Source organism: Podarcis muralis, chromosome 1 (genome assembly GCF_964188315.1).
Source record: "Podarcis muralis chromosome 1, rPodMur119.hap1.1, whole genome shotgun sequence".
In the NCBI taxonomy this organism is placed as follows: domain Eukaryota; kingdom Metazoa; phylum Chordata; class Lepidosauria; order Squamata; family Lacertidae; genus Podarcis; species Podarcis muralis.
Window position 1 is genome coordinate 121989940 of NC_135655.1, and position 19979 is coordinate 122009918.

At 42.4% G+C, this 19979-nt stretch overlaps 1 pseudogene; it reads right to left on the bottom strand.

Annotated features, from left to right (window-relative positions):
• Nucleotides 1-7: 7 nt before the first annotated feature.
• Nucleotides 8-13946, bottom strand: LOC144326903 (uncharacterized; annotated as a pseudogene).
• Nucleotides 13947-19979: the final 6033 nt, after the last annotated feature.

Genomic DNA, 19979 nt, shown 5'->3' on the forward strand with positions numbered 1-19979 from the left:
ACGGCTGTTAACGACTGTAATTGGTCTTGCAGGAAAAAGCAATGTCTCTATTCAGACCAGGTCTCTCCATGGTTTTAAGTTTGGTAATAAGTTGTAATTCAGCAACTTCTCTTTCCAGTCTATTTCTGAAATTCTTTTGTAATATTACAGCTACTTTGAGATCTTGTATAGAATGTCCTGGGAGACTGAAGTGTTCTCCTACTGGTTTCTCTGTCTTGCGATTCCTGATGTCAGATTTATGTCCATTTATCCTTTGACGTAGGGTTTGGCCTGTTTGTCCAATATAGAGAGCTGAAGGACACTGTTGGCATTTGATAGCATATATAATGTTGGAAGATGAGCAATTAGATAGTCCTGAGGTCGTATGTTTGATGTTTTGGGGGGGCCAGTAATAGTGTTGTCCAGGTGTATGTGGCAGCAAAGTTGGCATCTGGGTTTATTACAGGCTCTGGTGTCCATGTTAAGTCTTGTTGCTGTATTATTGTGGGTGAGGAGTTGTTTAAGATTGGGTAGCTGTCTGTAAGCAATGAAAGGTCTTCCTCCCAGAGCTTGAGAAAGAGAACTGTCATTATCTAGGAGAGGTTGTAGATCTCTGAGGATGTGTCGAACTGTTTTAACTTGGGAGCTGTATGTGAATACTAGTGGTGTTCTGTTATTTTCTCTTTTGGGTCTGTCTTGCAGCAAGTTATCTCTGGGTATCAGTCTGGCTCTGTTGATCTGTTGTTTAACATCATCAGGAGGATATTTTAGTTCTAAAAAGGTTTGCTGTAGATCTCTTAGGTGAGAATCTCTGTCTGTAGAGTTGGAACAGATGTGGCTGTAACGTGGGGCCTGCTACCTCACAGTCTTCTCTAGGCTAAAACATATCCAACTGCTTCAAGCATTCCTCATAAGGCTTGGTTTCCAGACCCTTTATCATCTTGGTCACCCTCCTCTACAATATTATTTCAATATTATTCTTAAATTGTGGTGCCCAGAACAGAGTACAGTACTCCAGTTGGGTCTGATCAAAGCAGGATAGATTGGTAATATTACTACTCTTGACTGGGACACTATTTTTCTGTTGATGCAGCCTAGAATTGCTTTAGCCACATTTGCAGCTGTTGACTCCTTCTTCTTTGCCAAACCTTTATTAGGTATTACCACTGTTGACTTGTGTTCTACTAAGACCCCTAGATCCCTTTCACATGTATTTCTGTCAAGTCAGGTCTCCCCCATTTTATATTTGTTCATCTGGTTATTCCTTCCTAAATGTAGAACCTTACATATCGCAGTAGCAGTCTCTACTGACAAGCACTCAAGTCACAATGGCATTACCAAGCAATTGCGTCTCACATTCCAGATACAGGCACCTGCACACTGGTGGCTACACCTCACCAAAAGATAACATAACAAAACAAATAAAGAAAAGAATCCCTAGTGATGCTTACAATTAAATAATGGATGCTCAATTGCCTCACATTTGCAGAAAGCATTATCACATTTCTGGGTGGGAGGGGATAAGTCATCACTGGAGATGCAAATTTGCATTTTCTCCTGTGGATTGTTTTATTTAAATTGGTGCCACAAGGGGGAAATGTTATTGCAAGCCCTCCATTGTGATCCACCTATAACATTATTCCTGAGTGATTCATGCAGCATCGATGCTTCCAGCCAGATTTAAATTACGTGAACTAAACGAGGAAAAGACCTCCTCTGTGTAAATTATCAGAAATTGTGATCTATCGAGAGTAAAATGCTTTGTACACAACTGGGCAATTGACAGCAATTCAGGGAAATGCAGGCTGTAAAGAGAACATATGCATGTTTGCGTGTATAATGAGGTAAAAGGGGAAGGAGGGAGGATTTTTTTCTCTATAAATTTAAATTGCAGAAATATTTTGAAGAGCCCAGTCGCATTAGGAAGGTGTGAACAACAACTGAGCAGCCAGCTGCATTCACAAACACTGTAACAAATTGATAGTTTATTTGCATAAGTTAGATTTGAGTTATAGCGAAATCTACAGCCTCAGTGATGCCCCATCTTAAAACTTGGATGAGGCTTTTCCTTGCTGCCTTACATTTGCACACTGTTCAAAACTAGGATTTCTTCTGAAACTTCCAAGGGAAGTTTGTAGACAGATTTATTGAAATTGTATATGAAACGGTGATTTTTTTCGTGATGCGCTGACTGTGTCCACAAATGAACAACTTATCAGTTTATATGGAATGTACTTTTTTAAAAAAAATAAATGAATGAATTTAGATCTCTAGCTAAATACAAGTGTGTGTAAAATTTTGATACAAATTCTCTTTGAGCCCATGGCATACACCCACCGTTAACAGTCATGGCTTCCTCCAAGGAATCCTGAGAACCGTAAAACGTTAAGGGTTCTGGGAAGGGTCGCTCAAACAATTTGCGGCACCCCTAACAAATTATACCTCCCAGGATCCTTTGGGGGGAGCTATGACTGTTAAAGTGGTATCTTTTAAATGTATGCTGTGGTGTGACCTTAGATTCAAAATGGTCAAAGGCCTGGAAACGATGCCTTATGAGGAACGGCTAAGGGAGCTGGGCATGTTTAGCCTGGAGAAGAGGAGGTTAAGGGGTGATATGATAGCCATGTTCAAATATATAAAAGGATGTCATATAGAGGAGGGAGAAAGGTTGTTTTCTGCTGCTCCAGAGAGGCGGACACGGAGCAATGGATCCAAACTACAAGAAAGAAGATTCCACCTAAACATTAGGAAGAACTTCCTGACAGTAAGAGCTGTTCGACAGTGGAATTTGCTGCCAAGGAGTGTTGTGGGGTCTCCTTCTTTGGAGGTCTTTAAGCAGAGGCTTGACAACCATATGTCAGGAGTGCTCTGATGGTGTTTCCTGCTTGGCAGGGGGTTGAACTCGATGGCCCTTGTGGTCTATTCCAACTCTATGATTCTATGATTCCACCCTGCTTAAACTTACAACTTCCGTTCATAGACTTAAACTGAAGGTCATTTCTTCTGAAATTCTAATGCTGATGTTGTAAATAAAAATTGCCCTTTTCCCTTATGGGGCATCCAAGAGCCCATATAGAGTCCTTACATAGGTTCCCTGTTGGTCGGAGAGAATAACAGAGCCAACCAGAGAATATTGAGAAGCAAAGCAGCTAGTAAGCTTGATCTTTATTGATCTGTTGCAACAGGGTGCTCCCCTCACCCGCAGGAGAGAGGAGGGACCCAGAAAAATGGTGTGCAAGGCCTTATAAAGACTTTTGAAATTGCCACCCTGTAGATCAAGACCACCCCCAGAAACATCATACATACATCACAGAAGGGGTGTAACCTAAGACCACCCCTCAGATACATCATACCTACATCACAGAAAAGGCAGTCTAAACAGAAATTTAAATGTTGTTTTTCTCTTGTCCTTGTTTATCTCCTGTCTGGCAGGTTACTTGATTGGATTGCCTGGGGATCCTGGCCATTCTTTTGTAGTGATAAATACTTAGTTCCTAGGCCATGTCACAGGCTCACACCCTATTCAAACACAGACATACCCTTAAGACAGGATTTGTGAAGGAAAAGACAATGGGGAGGCTTTTCCACTTTGACCTTGCAGAGAAAACATTTGCTCAATTTAGGGATCAAAATGGTTCCAGGTTGGCCTTCCTGTGCTGATCTATGTATGTGCTTCGTTGGTACACTTATGAACATTACTATATATCTAAGAAAATAAAATTCCTATCACACTGATATATTTAATGTTGATATTGTTAGGATTCTTGCTCCAAGCTTGCAGTCATGGGATTGTTTTCTATCACATGACGGTGTATGTTTTCATTCCGCAGTGTGGGAAGTGACGGAGACAGGATGTTTTGTGTTACTGTGTTTCCGTGATGTGGGACTATTGTCCTTTGTTCTTTCTCTTTGCTGTCTGATGAGAAAGAGGAAGGAACTAAGTCAGAATGCTCTGAGTGTATTATATGTAAATAAAGTAATTTAGCCAAAATGCTGTGCTACTGAGTTTGTTACATGGACTACTAATACTATGCAGGCTCCATAAATGTGCTTGGTATCAGTCACTGTGATGTTCGGACTGGAGAAAGCTTTTGAAGCTCCTGAATGACCGACCAGGATGGAGAAAACATGCCAGTTGGGCATGTGTCTCTGCCAGGGTCCTACATGTGAGTAGGACAATCCTGACAGATATATCATGTCTACATTATTTAAATGCACATAAACACACTGAGGTTATACCAGTGCTTTTTTCTGAGGGGGATGCAGAGGTACGCATACCCCTAAACATTTTGTGAATCTTTGCACCTTTGTCCATTTACTGTATTTATTTCCCCCGATTTGAACTATGAAATGGTGATTTCCTTGAGTCAAAATGAGAGTACCCCTAAACATTTTTTTTTTTAGGGAAAAAAAAAGCACTGGGTTACACTGTAAACCAAATGTGAATTTGAAGGAATATTGGTGGTGGGGCAGGAAAGAGGTGCAATAGCCAGAGAAAGCTTTGGAAAGTGGTTTCTGGAGGGAGAAATGAAATTGATTCCCGCCTCTCTGTTTCGGAAGATAACTCTGTAGGCTAAGCATTCAGCTTCAGAGGACTGAGCTTCGGCTGGCTCAATGCTATCAGCTTCCTTCATCATATGAAATATTTTGGTTGCTTGGCTTTTTCTGCTACGTGGAAAAGATACCCTACAGAAAGTGATCATTTTTGACAAAAAGGCATTTATGACAAAAGCTCTGCTCCTACCTGCTGTGAAAGTGTGTAGATAAATCATCAGTGCGCCTTTTCTTCTGTTGTTGACAGCACACTGAATTAAAAAAGTGTATCTGCAGAACTATTTTTATGCTGCGGACCCGCATATCAAACACCTGACAGATTTCACTTGGGTGACTACCAACCTAAGTTACAAAAACAAAAAAAAAACCCCACATTTTATTGGACCCGTGTCACCAGGCTGTCAACTCGGCTCACAGATTCTGAGTGAAACAAAGGTGCTGGATGTTAGGGAAGGGAGAGAAATAGTAGTAGTAGTAGTAGTAGTAATAATAATAATAATAATAATAATAATAATAATAATAATAATAATAATTTATTTATATCCCGCCCATCTGGCTGGGTTACCCCAGCCACTCTGGGAGGATTCCCGCAAAATATTAAAATACAACAGTCTGTTAAACATTAAAAGCTTCCCTTAACAGGGAATTCCGTTCTCATTTTCCTAATTTGCAAAATAATACAGAAACTGAAAGTCAGCCATTTTTCAAAATTGGCACTTTGATGAATTTTGCAATGCAGTTCTCTAGCCAAGTAATATGTACAAAATTGTATATATGTACAATAGGCTAGAGGATACACACAGGCCCCCTTCACTGAAAATCAGGAAAAAAAGAATTTAAAATGATGATGATGATGAACCGTATATGTACATTCAGGTGTGAATTTGTGTGCAAACGCATCTCTTCTGTAGGATTATTTCTCTTGTTTGGTTTGAGTGCGAGAATTTATAGTTTGAATTCCTTTCGAAGAAAGTGTTTTGACTAACGCTGGTTATCTGCAGAAAGGGAAAGCAATCCTCCATCATTCTGGGAATTACAAATGCCTCATATGTGCTTCTGAGCCACACTATTGCCATTCTATCTTTAAGAAGACTTTAATTACCACTTGCTATGACATAATCTCACAGTTAAGCTGCTTGTGGCAAATAGTATTGGAAACTGCACATGTTTTCTGTGTGTGTGTCAAATAGATGCGGGAGTATTTGTGACATCTTGACAAAACTATTTACTTGTCACTTCAAGGCTAAAAAGGGAACGCTATTAAAAAATGCTCTGTGGCCAAGATGGATTTTTATTTAAACAGCTGTAGAGCTCCTAGAAAATAAGTGGATTCCCCCTGCCCTTTGAAGCAGATCTCACTAATATTTGCAAGGACTGAGTTGAATCTTAAGAGGTGAGGCCCAAAATCACCTCCAACAACCTGTGCATGCAGGTGTCAGGTGAGATACCTGGGAGGCATATAAACCTGGGGGGGGGGGACTGATGGATGAGAACCCACTTTCCCCTCCACAAGTTGGGTATGAACAGCCTTATAAAGCAAGCCAGATGTGTAAAGGGACCCCTGACCATTAGGTCCAGTCATGGCCGACTCTGGGGTTGCGGCGCTCATCTCGCTTTACTGGCCGAGGGGGCCGGCGTACAGCTTCTGGGTCATGTGGTCAGCATGACTAAGCCACTTCTGGCGAACCAGAGCAGTGCATGGAAATGTCGTTTACCTTCCTGCCTGAGCGGTACCTATTTATCTACTTGCTCTTTGACATGCTTTCGAACTGCTAAGTTGGCAGGAGCAGGGACCGAGCAACGGGAGCTCACCCCGTCACGGGGATTCAAACCGCCGACCTTCTGAACAGCAAGTCCTAGGCTCTGTGGTTTAACCCACAGCGCCACCCGCGTCCCAAGCCAGATGTGTGTTAGAGACTAAATCAAGGTTTCCCAAACTTGGGTCTCCAGCTGATCTTGGACTGCAACTAGCTAGCAGGACCAGTGGTCAAAGACAATGGGAATTGTAGTCCCAAAACAGCTGGAGACCCCAGTTTGGGGAACACTGGGCTAAATGAAGGGGATGCAGAAACACAGGTTACATGGGGAAAAACACTTAGGGAAACAAATACTTAAAGAATTTGATCTATGTGAATTCTGATCTGAGATGCATCTCCTGAACTAACATGCAGATTAGAACTTAGTGTTCCAGCATAATTCACATTCCTCAAACATTATGATGATGCAGTTTGGGGTTCAAAAAAGTTGGAAGGCCACATTTTACCTTTGGGAGAAACTACATTTAGAAATGTTCTAAGACTAAACCTGCATAAATATGAAGTACAGATTTTTTAGATTTTTTATAATTTTCATTTATATACATTACAACAATTATTTAACCATAGTTTTAACATTTTCAGTTTCCACCCCTTTCCCCTCTTTCTGCAGTTCCTTACATTTATTTCTGTCCTTTCCTGCATACTACAAATTGCTGTAACTTATTCAAATATATTTTGAAAACTGCAGGTTTTCACAATAATCCTACCAACTTCTTGATCTGTTTACAGTTTGTTTGTAAATACTCGACAAACCACTTTCATTCCTTTCTAAAAAGTTTGTTGTCTTTTTTTCTTATTCTTCCGGTAAGATTCTCCATTTCTGCATACTCCATTAGTTTCTGTATCCAATTTTCTTTTAACCTCTTCATCTTTCCACTTTTGGGCAAATAACATTCTTGCAGCTGTAATTGCACACTATACAGTTCGGGTAGTTGTAATCCTATAAGTCCCAAGAGAAAAGCTTCTGTGTGTGTTTTTTACAAATGTTATCTTAAAAATCTTTTTCAATTCATTATATATCATTTCCCAGTAAGCTTTAACCTTATTACAAAACCACCACATGTGAAAAAGTGCCTTCTTTCTCCTTACATTTCCAACACTTATTTTACTTTGATTTACACATTTTTTCCCAATCTACTAGGTGTTAGGTACCATCTATCTAGCATTTTCATATAATTTTCTCTTAAACCATAGCATTGGCTCAATATTCTTGAGCTGTTGTTGTTGTTGTTGTTGTTGTTGTTGTTGTTGTTGTTGTTGTTGTTGTTAATTCAGGTGAACGTGGAAATGGAACAGAGCAGACTTATGGCGGACATGTGCAAATGATACACAGGCTGTAAACAGGCCAATTCATTTAACTCAACCTGAGAACAAAGGGATGTTGGAATTGGCAGCCTTTTACCCCACCCAGCTATAATCCATCTTGACATTATGGGCATGAAAACTATTGAGCCATGGGCATGAAAACATGAACCATCTCACTCATCTATTTTATTTTTATAGGCCACGGGGAATTTCTAAATCTAGGTTTGGTTGGCTAATTATTTCACACCAGGCATTCAAGCCATCCACTCTGGTTACTTCAAATTCACTCCATTGTCCTCTTGCTTCTTTGAATGGACTAGCCGTCAACATTTTTCATCCATGGCAATATATCACTGGAATGCAACAATGGGTGACATAAAGCCGTTTGATCACTCAACAGGCACTGCAAGCCTTTTCCTTTCCAGAACAAGTTTTTTTAAAATGATATTTTTTTATTTTTGAAAAAGAGCATTAGTCTCTATAAATAAATTAAAAGTTTCTAATACATTTTCATTGCTCACAGCACTTAATATTTAAATGTTTTGGCTTAACTCACAGTGCACGAGGAGCACTTTAGATTGTCAAACAGACCTCTTGCAAGCTGTTAAAACTGTATTTACATTTCAGATCCTCGCAAATTTCTGTGCTGCCTGGGGGCTTATTTGGCTGAAATGTTCTTTCGCAAGTTGAATTAATATGGCCAATTCAGAAGAAGCTGGGGACCGTGTCCTGTAGCTGCTTGAACAGCAGGGTTACAGTGACCTCCATTCTTTCTGACCCAGAAAAGTGGCCATGCCAGAGATGAAGACCAATCAGAGAAGTGAACAGTTCAATGAGGATATGTGGGTGATGATTAGAGAGGAAGGAGGGATGAAAGATCTTGAGAGCTATAGATGAACTGAAGATGGAACGCTGATACGTTGATGAACTAATACCAGTGCACTGGAAGAAGCAAAGATCACCAGTGTTGAAGCAATGGTTTTTCAACATCAACTTCATTGGGCTGGTCATGTTGTGTGGATGCCAGATTATTGTCTTCCAAAGCAACTAATCTATTCCGAACTTAAAAATGGAAAGCATAATGCTGGTGCTCAACAAAAGAGGTTTAAAGACTGTCTCAAGGCAAATCTAAAAAAAAAAAAGGTAGTATAAACACCAACAACTGGGAAACGCTGGGCTGCGAGCGCTCCAGTTGGAGAACAGCCTTTACCAAAGGTGTCATGGGCTTTGAAGACACTCAAACTCAGGACACAAGGGAGAAATGTGCTAAGAGGAAGGCACACTTGGCAAATCCACACCGAGGTCAACTCCTGCCCGGAAACCTATGTCCCCACTTTTGGAAGGACGTGTGGATCCAGAATTGGCCTCCACAGTCACTTACGGACACACAGCCAGTGTGGTGTAGTGGTTAAGAGCGGTAGTCTCGTAATCTGGGTAACCGGGTTCGCGTCTCCGCTCCTCCACATGCAGCTGCTGGGTGACCTTGGGCCAGTCACACTTCTTTGAAGTCTCTCAGCCCCACTCACCTCACAGAGTGTTTGTTGTGGGGGAGGAAGGGAAAGGAGATTGTTAGCCACTTTGAGACTCCTGAAGGGGAGTGAAAGGCGGGATATCAAATCCAAACTCTTCTTCTTCTTCTTCTTCATTGTTAAAACCGTGTTTATGGAACACAATCTTACTCGGCTACAAGTGATCGCCAAAGAAGAAGAAAAAGAAGAGAGCTGCAACAATGACGACATCAACAATGGGCTGGTAGTGTTTGGAGAGCCCTTTTACATTACAACCCACTATTCTTTCAAGGAACTCAAGGCTCGTGGAATTGCTTCATTTTGTCTGAGCAAAGATATATGCCTGGGTTTCCCTGGCCCTTATCCAATACTCTAACTACCATGACATTATATAAACTGGTCCCACCAGTGCACACACCATATAAATATGGTTATGTCTCTAGATTTACACAGGCTCCCTCAGAATCAACTGCAAAGTAAGTGTAATTTCTATGTGTGCTGAGTGTGGGGTGCTGGTGTGGGGGTAAGTACTGTTGATTCTAAATTTTGTACTGAGAGAGCAGAAGCAGTGAAGCTCTTTGAAATAATAGGGAATTCAATATTGCAGTTGTGTTTGGTCCAACGAAATAAGCCAAGCGGCGCATTCTTCTGCACTCTCGCATACTATTATGACACAGGGGCTGTAGCAATCAGACCAAGAGCTATTGGGGGGGGGGAGATCCCCATCCCTGTATCCCCATGGGGGCTTCTCAGTTCTGAACCCTTTATGTGGTAAAGTACGCTATAGCTGAAGCAAGTGAAGTGCTTCAGACCACAGAGAATAATGTGTTTATTTTAGTCTCTCAAAAGGTCAGTAAAGCCGAACAGCAGTAAATTACACTGCTAAAAATGCATTGTCTGTCAACACAACACACTTTCACAGCTGGTTTCCTCACTGTTTGTTAGGTTTGTATTTATTCAATCAATGGATTGTGCTGACTGCCGGGCAGGCTGGCTTTCGTTATTGTGAGAGAGCACCCAGGAAGAAAGGGCAGCAGAAGAAGGCTCCAGTGATTTTTTTTTTGCCCCATCTTTTCAAAATGCACCTCAAATGATGCAGAAATATTTTAAAACTGTGTTAATGTTCCACATCATTCACTCTCGCAAACCCTGCCTTTCATTGTGACTTGAGAAAACCTAGGCTGCTGCATCTACCAAGGTGTTGTGCTTGAAGACTGTGATCACTCTCCACAGAGTTGGAATTCTGCTACCAGGGTGATCAGGAACAGAATAGGAATTGGCGGTGGTGGTGGGGTGTTCTTTGAAAAACTCTACTCCAGATGTGACACGGAATTAGAGCTTGGGCATAAATGGTGACCTGAAATGGAAACATCCAGCCTTTTCTGCCGCATTTGCCAGAGTGAAACTTCCTGCCTCACACAGACTTCTCTACTTTGCACCTGCAAACCTTTCCATAGGTTTTTCAAACTTCAACGCACACAAACATTACATTTTCTGCATATTAAACTCAATATCTTCAACACAACTCCAATGAATTGCTTTTGATTTCACGTATTTTTGCTTCACCATTTCTTAATAATTTAATTGATTTCATTATAAATTATATGCCAAGTGTTAATGTGAAATATATAGTGGACTTCAATTCTCCTAATATTAAGATGGCATTGATTATTGTACGGATACATTTATTGATTAAAAGGAAGTGGGAGAAAATATGTGTGGTACTTTGACTTATCCTCACTCTCATATTAAAAAAGTAAAACCCAACCGCAACTTTTGTAAGTCCTTAAAAAAAGTGATTCCCTAGGTGGCAAGCACACTGTTAGTTCTTATGCCAGGAGCTCAGTAAGAGACGTTATCACTTGAAAACATTTTGAAGGGGCAAAAATAGTATGTTCCCAAGAGATGGCAGCCTACCCCATTTATGCCAAAAAGATTAAGGCTGGTGTTCTTGTGATGACTAAGTATAGATTTTGGACATTTTCCAGTGGGAACAGGCCTGATGAAATGCTCACTCAAGAGCACTGACAAGGCATGGTGAAAGTGTGTATACAGACAGGTGAAAATTGAGTTCTGCATCATGGAAGTGTATTGAATACCCATAATTGTATGATTAAGGCAATTTGCACATTGTACCTGTGTTGTGTTTCCTTATCTGATTGGAATAGCAGGAGCATATGACATCTTATTTATGATGTGGAAGAAATGAAGATACAAATAAACAGGGCCTCTATCTATCACTGCAGATTTCTCTTAAAGTAATTGCTCTTGTTTATGAAACAAATCATATTGGCGGTGAAGGGAAAAAATAGATGCTGCTTAATTCAGGAACACATTTTTAAAAATGGGCAGAGAGCATGTACATAATGTTTGTACACGTAAATGTTTGGCAGTCTCCCGAAACTCCTTTTCAGAATCATTTAACGCAACTAAAGTGTCAATTCTGTGCTCCCTGTGAGGGTGTCATTGGGGCTATAGCATACCACTAATGCATTTATATTGCTATATAATGCTACGTTTCATATCACTAATGCATTTATATTCTTATATTCAGAGTTATTAGCAGTAGCAATGATAAACCATTGCAGATTTTAAAATAAGCTTTGGTGAAGTTTGTGTAAAATCTAGGACCTATTTGTACATCCTATGTTTTAGATGTATATCTAGGATGCAAATATCTAAACATGCAAAGTGACATCAGGCGCAGGGCTGCTGGTTGTGGCTTCACCAAAATGGCCTGCTGGGCTGATTAGGGAAACCTAGTTGACAACCTAATTAGGACCTAATTAGAGCCACCAGTCCTCCCCATTTGGCCCACCATGCCATTTTGGCCAAGCCATGCCCAGAAGTGATGTCAGCTTCCCATGTTTAGATAATTACATCCATGGGCGAGAGGTTAACATGCCAAAAAACCCAGAAACCAGGACAGCTTTGGTAAATCTGGGAATGCCTCTGGACAATAGGGACACTTGGAGGGTCTGTTGTGTGTGGACTAGATCTGAAAATAACAGGATTTTGTCTCATTACGTTTGCTCTAGGATTTCTGCAGATCACAGAGGTGAAAGAATTTCACTGGACTACAGTGACAGACTGGGATTGGTGTAAAACAATGGGACCTCTTGATTTCCTGCTGCCTTTTTTATGAATGTGAAGGGGAAGTTTGAAGGCTCAGAAAACCCACATAGTAATTTGCTTTAATCCATGGTTGGTCATGGATTGAAAGGACACGGGTGGCGCTGTGGGTTAAACCACAGAGCCTAGGACTTGCCAATCAGAAGGTTGGTGGTTCGAATCCCCACAACGGGGTGAGCTCCCGTTGCTTGGTCCCTGCTCCTGCCAACCTAGCAGTTCAAAAGCACGTCAAAGTGCAAGTAGATAAATAGGTACCACTCCGGCGGGAAGGTAAACGGCGTTTCCGTGCGCTGCTCTGGTTCACCAGAAGCGGCTTAGTCATGCTGGCCACATGACCCAGAAGCTGTACGCCGGCTCCCTCTGCCAATAAAGCAGGATGAGTGCCGCAACCCCAGAGTCGGTCACGACTGGACCTAATGGTCAGGGGTCCCTTTACCCATGGTTGGTAATAATTTGAAAGTGCCTTAGAAATCAGAGGTATTGTATGCTATGAGATTGCCTTTCTAAACAATGACGAGTATTTCATTCTAAAGCATATGCTATCTGGGGAATCAAATGTAAGGATGCAGCTCTGGGCTTGGACTTGAAATACCTTAGGGTGTCCATTTATCTGACTTTGCTCCAAAAAAAAATGGGATGCTGATTTATGCTTTTGTGCCCTGATCTTTTGAAAGCCTGAGCCTTAAACACTCATGTTAGACTAAAGAATATCTTAATAATGAAACCAGCCGGCAGCAAGACGTCTGCATTCTCTCTGATAAATGGGTAATAAAAATTCATTAAAACGTGGAGAATACTGTTGAGAATTTTCTTAGCTGGTGTGTAAATTATCATTTAGACCAGGGGAATCTTTCTTGGCCTGAGGGCTGCCTTCCATTCTGGGCAGTGTTCCATTGGCCACACGGCAGTGGTGGGAAGGACTAGATGCAAAAGTGGCAGAAGCAATGAGGGCACATTTTAAGAGTGCCCAGCATTGTGGTTTGCGGGTGCATGCCACCACCCGTGCGTGATGTCACTTATATGTGGCACTGGCACTATGTGTCAGGAGTGCGTGCAGGAGCCAGGCTCTGTGGCCAGTAGGGCTTCACAGGACTAGGGCCTTCCTAAGTTTGTTCTGGAGAGGCAAGACGCGGCCGCACAGGTGAGGCCGCTTGGTAACTCACTGCACCTGGTGGCAAGAGCCGGGAAGGGATATAAGGTCAGCATTTCCCTTTGGCTCTTTGCCACAGCAACACGTTTCCTGCCTTGCCGCATTTGGCTTTTTGCTTACTGATCCTTGGATCTTGGCTTCGTGACTCCTTGCTTCTCGACCCTTGGTCCTTTGACTTCGTGACTCCTTGCTTCTCGACCCTCGGACCCTTGACTTCATGACTCTTTGCTTCTCAACCCTCAGACCCATGACTTCGTGACTCCTTGCTTCTCGACCCTCGGACCCTTGACTTCATGACTCCTTGCTTCTCAACCCTCGGACCCATGACTTCGTGACTCCTTGCTTCTCAACCCTCGGACCCTTGACTTTGTGACTCCCTGCTTCCTGATCCTCAGACCCCTGGCTTCTGGACTCTCGTTCCTGCTCCCACCTCACCATCTTGCCCCCGGTCCCGACATCCTCAGCCGGGACATCGATCGCCCGTAGACCGGAAAGTGACATGCTGGTCTCGTCAGATAGATATGCTAGAGTCTTCTTTTTGACAACCACTCGTAGCTGAGTAACATTGTCTTCCATGAACACAATCTTAGCAGTGAGTCTGTAAGTGGCTGTGGAGGCACCATTTCTATCTCTTTGCCAGATCTGAAAGGCCTTCCTTTTCTTGTCAATAATGCGTTCAGTCTCACTGTCATTCTCATCAAACCAGTCCCGGTTTTTCTTATTTTGGTCAGAGCACACCTGGAATACTGTGTCCAATTCTGGCCACCACAATTTAAGGACATTGACGAGTTGGAATGTGTGTAGAGGAGGCTGACCAAGATGATCAAGGGTCTGGAAACCAAACCATATGAGGAATGGTTGAGGGCATTGGGTATATTTGGCCTAGTAAAGAGGAGACAGAGAGGAGAGATGATAACATTTCCTAACATCTAAAGGGCTGTCACACGGAGGATGAGGCAAGCTTCTTTTTTTCCTGCTCTGGAGGCTGGGACCCAAACCAATAGCTTCAAGTTACAAGGAAGGAGATTCCGACTAAACATCAGGGAAGACCTTTCTGATGGTAAAAGCATTTTGACAGTGGAACAGACTCCCACAAGAAGTGGTGGACTCTCCTTCCTAGGAGGTTTTTAAGCATAGGCTGGCCATCTGTCACGTATGATCTAGTGGAGATTTCTGCATTGCATGGGGTTGGACTAGATGACCCTTGGCAGCCCCTTCCAACTCTACCATTCTATGATTGTACACATCTAAGCCACACGGCCTATGATGCATTTTGAACAGTTGCCATTCAGGCTCCTGCAAAATGTGTCTTTAAAATGTAAGCCCCATCTCGGCTTTTAACCATAGTGTTTTAGGTAATACAGAATTCATTGCAGCTCTTATCTATATGTGCCTATTGAAAAGATGATGGGGATTTTGCACACATGAAGACACAGTGCTCTGTCTTTAACTGTTTAAATAAGTAGGCTCTCTGCTTCTATGCAGGTGAGAACTGGTAATACAGGTACTGGAAAAGTATTCTGTAATGCACTGATTATCAGCTGTCAGGCCACCACCATCACAGCCATTTAAATTTGGTTCAGACTATTCCTCCAGGTGAAGGGACGCGGGTGGGTCTGTGGGTTAAACCACAGAGCCTAGGACTTGCCAATCAGAAGGTCGGCGGTTCGAATCCCCATGACGGGGTGAGCTCCCGTTGCTCGGTCCCTGCTCCTGCCAACCTAGCAGTTCGAAAGCACGTCAAAGTGCAAGTAGATAAAGAGGTGCTGCTCCAGCGGGAAGGTAAACGACGTTTCCGTGTGCTGCTCTGGCTCACCAGAAGCGGCTTAGTCATGCTGGCCGCATGACCCAGTAGCTATACACCAGCTCCCTTGGCCAATAAAGCGAGATGAGCACCGCAACCCCAGAGTCGGCCATGAGTGGACCTAATGGTCAGGGGTCCCTTTACCTTTTATTCCTCCAGGTCTTTATTCCTCAAGAAAAGAGATAAACTAGGCAGAAAAGGAGAATAGGGTCACTTTATCTTGAATAGTTGTGGAGGAAAATGGACATGTTGTCAGCTTGCTATCACAAAATAAGGAATCACTACACACATACACCACACCACACCAACCTAACCTGATTCAATCCGAAATCAGGCTTGGCAAACAAAACTATTTCCCAGTAAGTCAGAAAAAGTGTATGATTTATTCAGGCTTGTAATAAAGAGCAAAATGTTAGATGTGCCTTTTGCGGCCGGGTTTGGAATATTGGCATGCTTTATGAGAATACCAAATCTGAATTGCAAGCCAGGTCATTACAAAGTCCAGCAATACCGCTACTTGTGACATTAAAAAACAAGCTGCATATTGCAAAAGCTCCCTCTTTGACAGAGTTATTAAATATATTAGAGTCATGTTCTCTATGGGTGGTGGTAGGTTTTTTTTTAAAAAAAATGGAAGGCATAATCCTTTTGTACACAGATAATTTCCCCCTATGTGTAGGGTTGCACTGTAAGTGAGACACATTTCAAGTTTGGCATTAAAAGTGGGCCTTGGGTAAGCTTGGGGGAAATTCATTTCGGTCCCATTTGCACTGCCCAAAACCATATGAGAACTGAAATACATCCATTCTTTGCAATTTGCAATTCTCTGAATTGTGCGATGCAGTTCTCCAGTCAATGTGTACAAAAATGCATATACTGAGGTAAAATGTGCACATAAATCTATTTCCAAATAGAATGCAGAAAAACACATTATATTCGGGAAAACTCCTCTTCAGAAATGTGTGTATTCGACAAATTTGCGTGCAAACGTTTGTACATTAGGATAACTTTCCACTTAAATGCTGGTGAATTTTCATCAAGACATTTTTAAACAAATAAATAAATCACCAACTGATGTGGATATCTGGAGAATTGAATTTAAAGGTGTAATTCAGCATAGTACTGTATTAAAGGTAAAAAGGTAAAGGACCCCTAGACGGTTAAGTCCAATCAAAGGTGACTATGGGGTGCAGAGCTCATCTCATTTCAGGCCAAGGGATTCACAGACAGCTTTCTGAGTCATGTGGCCAGCATGACTAAACCACTACTGGTGCATGGAGGACTGTTATGGGTGCCAGAGTGCATGGAAACACTTTTTACCTTCCTGCCACAGCAGTATCTATTTATCTACTTGCACCAGTCTGCTTTCAAACTGTTAAGTTGGCAGGAGCTGGGGCAGAGCAACAGCAGCTCACCCCGTCGCGGGAATTCAAACCGCTGACCTTCTGATTGGCAAGCCCAAGGGGCTCAGGGGTTTAGACCACAGCGCCACTCGCCTCTTGGAGTACACACAAGGGGCACAAAGTCTGCTTGTGGAATGAGAATTTATTACCCTCCCCTCTTCTAAACCTCTTCTGGGTTTCCCCCTAACCTTCCAGAGTAAATTTTAGAGGATGTAGGGGGTGCACATGGGGAGGAGAACAGGAAAAGTCCAGTTGCACAAATAGACCTCATTCTGCACATGCAACAACTTAGTTGAATTCTGCCCTAAGATTGGAAAAATGAGGAAATGGAGAACCCGAAAATTCACCCATCTCTAGTTTTGGGTCTAGAAAGCTTAAATACAATGGTGTGGTGCAGTTAAAAGACAAAACTCTGTGTGTGTGTGTGTGTGTGTGTGTGTGTGTGTCTTCCAGCAGGTGCGCGCGCGCGCGCGCACACACACACACACACTAAATCGATGTAAGGAGTGAGAAATCTGCCCAGCCTCCTGGGCAATAATGAAGACAGGTGAATTACAGACAGCAGTCACACATAGCCCATGATGAAAATAGGAATGGATTATTGCTATGGATCCTTCTTCTTTATTTTCCTCTTCAGCAAATCCCCTTGTAATTGATGAAGGAGATAATGAAACACATTCTAAAACAATGGCTCACCGCGATAACAAGAAAACCCTCAAGCTCCATTTAACACATAACTTTATTGGCCCTGCTCCCTCATACCATTTACCATTTACTGTGATAATCTGGGAATATAGCCCCAAAAGGGAAGTTGCTGTCACTTTCGTAGAGCAACAGAAACAAGAGCTGAACGGTTGGAGAGCTCACCAGCCGGTGAAATGAGACTGAAGGAAATTGAATGTTAAAGGCCAAACGCTGGGTGTGCGCACGCTTGAAGCCTTCCATTGAATGTAGCAGGAGATTAAAGGGGAGGGGGAAATGAACAAATAAACTATATGAGAGAGAAGAGAGGAGGGAAGAGACTGTAACGAATTCTGAAGACGGTGTTGGCGCAGACTCAGAAGAAAGCTTTCTCACATGAGGTCAAGCGCCGAGGGCCTTCTGGTGGTTCCCTCACTGCAAGAAGTGAGGTTACAGGGCACCAGGCAGAGGGCCTTCTCAGTAGTGGCACCCGCCCTGTGGAATGCCCTCCCATCAAGTATCAAGGAAATAAACAACCATCTGACTTTTAGAAGACATCTGAAGGCAGCCCTGTTTAGGGAAGTTTTTAATGTTTGGTGTTTTCTTGTATTTTTAATATCCTGTTGGAAGGCACCCAGAGTGGCTGGGGAGGCCCAGCCAGATGGGTGGGGTATAAGTAATAAATTATTATTATTATTATTATTATTATTATTATTATTATTATTATTATTATTACCAGGTGAGGGGGCTCAAGGAATGGCTCAGGTCTAGTTCTTTTGCTGCAGTGGTCCTTGGGGAATGGGAGAGCAGAGGGAGGCAGACATCCCCTCTACTATACCCAATGAAGACTATGTGTTGTTTCCAGAGCTTCCATGTGGGTGCCTGATTGTCAGGGAGAAGTTGGACCTGCCATGAGGTCAGGCATCCATGGAAAAACAAGGAATACATGCAGCATAGGGAGCTGTCTTATATACTGAGTCAGACCAGGGTGTCCCCCCCCCCCCCCAGTTCTGTCACCTCTCAATTATGTTAAGGCTTGGAGTACTTGGAGCTCGCAAAGCTGACAGATGCAATAAGAGACAAACCTAAAAAATTGGTGAAAGAAGAATGGGAATGTTTAAATAATTATTTAGGGGACAAGGGCTCAAGAAGAAAGATCTGGCTATGTTTAGAATTATACCACATAGAGAAATGTTCCCTGATACCAAGATGAGGGGTTCCTTTGGAATGCAGATAGAGATAATTGATAAGAATAATGATCTGTTGTGAGCTTGACGGAAGTGTACAATAGATGAGCTTTCCTGCTTTTGGCTCATCTTCCTTTTTCTTTTTCTTTTTTTCTATTTTTCTTTTTCTTTTCTTTTATCTTTCCCATAGTTGCTTATGTTCTTTGTCATGTACTTCAATATTTTTTGTAGGGTTTTTTCAGTTTCCCCCCCATTACTATTAGGGAATTTTCCTTTGTAATTTTGGTTGCCCATATTTATATGTACCTGTTTAAAGCAAAATAAAAGTAAAACAAAAACAAAGTATGTTAAGGCACCTCTCAGGTGAGTTCCGGCACCTCTCAGGTGGGCACCATTGCCATTCTAAGAGAATGAGGGAGATGCTCGTGGTGAGTTCTGGCACCTCTTTTTCTAGAAAAATAGCACTGAGCCAGACCATTAGTCCATGTGGCTCAGGATTGTCTACACAGGGTTTCCCAAACAGCTGTTTTTGGACCTCAACTCCCATCATCCCTAGCTAGCAGAAACAGTGGTTTCCACACTGTACATTTTGAAAGCAGGTTGTGACTCAGCGAGAAATCTCACAAAACAGAAAACCAATACTAAAAGCAGAAGAGGAGGTGTTACAAATTTGTGACATACCAGTAGCACTGAGGTTAAGAGGCTTGGCTAATTGAGAAAGAAAGCCAATTACTTTGGTGATGGGGTGCCACCACCAAGAAGGTCCTCTCCCCCTTCCCTGCCAGTTGCACCCCAGGGGTTAGTCTAAAGGTAGCCAAAGTGGTGCCCTCAGTTTGTTGTTGGCCATAAACCCTGAACTTCCACTGGCCATGAAGTCCGAACTGATGGGTAATGGAGTCCAACCATTTCTGTAGAACACCATCTTCTGGATTTTGCTGAAAGGGTTGAATGCTGGAACTTCTGCACCACTCTGATTCTCCTGAATATTGATCATCTATTTATTTATTACAGTTCTATGTCATCCTTCCTCCCAAAGAAGTCGAGACGTGCAAGCTTAAGAAAGTTAAAACAATGCACTTCATATTAGATTGTTGCCTTGTGAGATGATGGAGAAGTGCACCTTTGGGGTTGAAATCAAACCACTAGAGAGTTATGGTGCCTTCTGAGGCTGTGAAGACTGATAGGGTAGAGACATGTTTTACTGCAGCAGTGGCAGATAAAGACATCCAGTTGTGCTTTACAGTGGTACCTCGGGTTAAGAATTTAATTCGTTCTGGAGGTCTGTTCTTAACCTGAAACTGTTCTTAACCTGAGGTACCACTTTAGCTAATGGGGCCTCCTGCTGCTGTCATGCCGCTGGAACACAATTTCTATTCTCATCCTGAAGCAAAGTTCTTAATCTGAGGTACTATTTCTGGGTTAGCGGAGTCTGTAACCTGAAGCATCTGTAACCCGAGGT